The sequence below is a fragment of the Triticum dicoccoides genome, chromosome 1B (genome assembly GCF_002162155.2).
Source record: "Triticum dicoccoides isolate Atlit2015 ecotype Zavitan chromosome 1B, WEW_v2.0, whole genome shotgun sequence".
NCBI lineage: Eukaryota > Viridiplantae > Streptophyta > Magnoliopsida > Poales > Poaceae > Triticum > Triticum dicoccoides.
In genome coordinates, this window is record NC_041381.1 from 378,950,155 (window position 1) to 378,954,327 (window position 4,173).

The following is a 4,173-nucleotide window of genomic DNA, read 5'->3' on the forward strand; positions in this document are numbered from 1 at the left end:
GGAATGGTTCGGAGGTAAAGATTTATATATGGGAAGTCTTATTTTGGTCGCCGGAAAAGTTTCGCACTTTATCGGTATTGTACCGGGAGTGCCGAAAGGGGTCCGGGGGTCCACCGGGGGGGTCCACCTGCCCCGGGGGGCCACATGGGCTGTAGGGGGTGCGCCTTGGCCTATATGGGCCAAGGGCACCAGCCCCAAGAGGCCCATGCGCCAAGGAGACTTGGGGAGGGGAGCGTCCTAAAAGGGGAAGGCACCTCCGAGGTGCCTTGGGGAGGATGGACTCCTCCCCCCCTTGGCCGCACCCCTTCCTTGGAGGAAGGGGCAAGGCTGCGCCTGCCCCCTCTCCCTTGCCCCTATATAAAGGGAGGGGAGGGAAGGGCAGCCGACCCTGAAGCCTTTGGCACCTCCCCTTCCTGCTACACCTCCTCGTCCTCCCGTAGTCGCTTAGCGAAGCCCTGCCGGAGTTCTGCTGCATCCACCACCATGCCGTCGTGCTGCTGGATCATCATCAACCTCTCCTTCCCCCTTGCTAGATCAAGAAGGAGGAGACGTCATCCGCTCCGTACGTGTGTTGAATGCGGAGGTGTTGTCCGTTCGGCACTAGGTCATCGGTGATCTGAATCACGGCGAGTACGACTCCATCATCCCTGTTCTATTGAACGCTTCCGCTTAGCGATCTACAAGGGTATGTAGATGCAATCACTCTCCCATGATTCATCAAGATCTATAGATGTTGGGGAACGTAGCATAAATTCAAAAAATTTCCTACGTGTCACCAAGATCTATCTATGGAGAAACTAGCAACGAGGGGAAGGAGAGTGCATCTACATACCCTTGTAGATCGCTAAGCGGAAGCGTTCAATGGAACGGGGTTGATGGAGTCGTACTCGCCGTGATTCAGATTACCGATGACCTAGTGCCGAACGGACAGCACCTCCGCGTTCAACACACGTACGGAGCGGATGACGTCTCCTCCTTCTTGATCCAGCAAGGGGGAAAGAGAGGTTGATGAAGATCCAGCAGCACGACGGCGTGGTGGTGGATGCAGCAGAACACCGGCAGGGCTTCGCTAAGCAACTACGGGAGGAGGAGGAGGTGTTGCAGGGAGGAGGGAGGCGCCAGGGCTTATGGGTGCGGCCACCCCTCCCTCCCCTCCCTTTATATAGGCGCAAGAGAGGGGAAGGGCGCAGCCTTGCCCCTTCCTCCAAGGAAGGGGTGCGGCCAAGAGGGGGGAGGAGTCCATCCTCCCCAAGGCACCTCGGAGGTGCCTTCCCCTCTTTGGACTCTCCCCTCTCCAAGTCTCCTTGGCGCATGGGCCTCTTGGGGCTGGTGCCCTTGGCCCATATGGGCCAAGGCGCACCCCCTACAGCCCATGTGGCCCCCCGGGGCAGGTGGACCCCCCCAGTGGACCCCCGGACCCCTTTCGGCACTCCCGGTACAATACCGATTAAGTGCAAAACTTTTCCGGCGACCAAAATAAGACTTCCTATATATAAATCTTTACCTCCGGACCATTCCGGAACTCCTCGTGACGTCTGGAATCTCATCCGGGACTCCGAACAACATTCGGTTTGCTGCATACTCATATTCATACAACCCTAGCGTCACCGAACCTTAAGTGTGTAGACCCTACGGGTTCGGGAGACATGCAGACATGACCGAGACGGCTCTCGGGCAATAACCAACAGCGGGATCTGGATACCCATGTTGGCTCCCACATGTTCCATGATGATTTCATCGGATGAACCACGATGTCGAGGATTCGATCAACCCCGTATGCAATTCCCTTTGTCAATCGGTACGTTACTTGCCCGAGACTCGATCGTCGGTATCCCAATACCTCGTTCAGTCTCGTTACCGGCAAGTCACTTAACTCGTACCGTAATGCATGATCCTGTGACCAACCACTTGGTCACTTTGAGCTCATTATGATGATGCATTACCGAGTGGGCCCAGAGATACCTCTCCGTCATACGGAGTGACAAATCCCAGTCTCGATCCGTGTCAACCCAACAGACACTTTCGGAGATACCTGTAGTGCACCTTTATAGTCACCCAGTTATGTTGTGATGTTTGGTACACCCAAAGCACTCTTATGGTATCCGGGAGTTACACGATCTCATGGTCTAAGGAAGAGATACTTGACATTGAAAAAGCTCTAGCAAAACGAACTACACGATCTTGTGCTATGCTTAGGATTGGGTCTTGTCCATCACATCATTCTCCTAATGATGTGATCCCGTTATCAATGACATCCAATGTCCATGGTCAGGAAACCGTAACCATCTATTGATCAACGAGCTAGTCAACTAGAGGCTTACTAGGGACATGGTGTTGTCTATGTACCCACACATGTATCTGAGTTTCCTATCAATACAATTATAGCATGGATAACAAACGATTATCATGAACAAGGAAATATAATAATAACTAATTTATTATTGCCTCTAGGGCATATTTCCAACAGTCTCCCACTTGCACTAGAGTCAATAATCTAGTTCACATCTCCATGTGATTAACACTGACAGGTCACATCGCCATGTGACCAACATCCAAAGAGTTTACTAGTGTCATTAAACTAGTTCACATCATCATGTGATTAAGACTCAATGAGTTCTGGGGTTTGATCATGTTCTGCTTGTGAGAGAGGTTTTAGTCAATGGGTCTGCAACATTCAGATCCGTGTGTACTTCGCAAATCTCTATGTCATATTGTAAATGCTGCTTCCACGCTCCACTTGGAGCTATTCCAAATGGTTACTTCACTATACGTATCCGGTTTGCTACTCAGAGTCACTCGGATAGGTGTTAAAGCTTGCATCGACGTAACCCTTTACGCCGAACTCTTTATCACCTCCATAATCGAGAAACATGTCCTTATTTGTTATAAGGACAATTTTGACCGCTGTCTAATGATCCATTCCTGGATCATTCTTGTACCCCTTGACTGACTCATGGCAAGGCACACTTCCGGTGCGGTACACAGCATAGCATACTATAGAGCCTACGTCTGAAGCATAGGGGACGACCTTCGTCCTTTCTCTCTCTTCTGCCGTGGTCGAGCTTTAAGTCTTAACTTCATACCTTACAACTCAGCCAAGAACTCCTTCTTTGACTGATCCATCTTGAACACCTTCAAGATCATGTCAAGGTATATGCTCATTTGAAAGCACCATTAAGCGTTTTTGATCTATCCTTATAGATCTTGATGCTCAATGTTCAAGTAGCTTAATCTAGGTTTTCCCTTGAAAAACACTTTTCAAATAACCCTATATGCTTTCTAGAAATTCTACATCATTTCTGATCAACAATATGTTTACAACATATACTCATCAGAAATTCTATAGTGCTCCCACTCACTTCTTTGGAAATACAAGTTTCGCATAAACTTTGTATAAACCCAAAATCTTTGATCATCTTATCAAAGTACATATTCCAACTCCGAGATGCTTACTCCAGTCCTTAGAAGGATCGCTGGAGCTAGCATACCTTTTAGCATCCTTAGGATCGACAAAACCTTTCTGATTGTATCACATACAACCTTCCCTTACGAAAAATGGTAAGGAAACTTGTTTTGACATCCATTTGCCAGATTTCATAAATGCAACTTGTGCTAACATGATTCCGACGGACTTCAAGCATCGCTACAGATGAGAAAATCTCATCGTAGTCAACTCCTTGAACTTGTGAAAAACTCTTCGCCACAAGTAGAGCTTCATAGAGAGTGACATTACCGTCCATGTCCGTCTTCTTCTTAAAAACCCATTTATCTCAATGGCTTGCCGATCATCGGGCAAGTCCACCAAAGTCCATGCTTTGTTATGATACATGGATCCTATCTCGGATTTCATGGCTTCTAACCATTTGTCGGAATTTGGGCCCACCAACGCTTCTCCATAGCTCATAGGTTCATTGTTGTCTAGCAACATGACCTTCAAGACAGGATTACTGTACCACTCTGAAGCAGTACGCATCCTTGTCACCCTACGAGGTACGGTAGTGACTTGATCTGAAGTTTCATGATCACTATCATAAGCTTCTACTTCAATTGGTGTAGGCGCCACAAGAACAACTTCTTGTGCCTGCTACACACTAGTTGAAGTGACGGTTCAATTACCCCATCAAGTCTCCACCATACTCCCACTCAACTTTCCGAGACAAACTTTTTATCGAG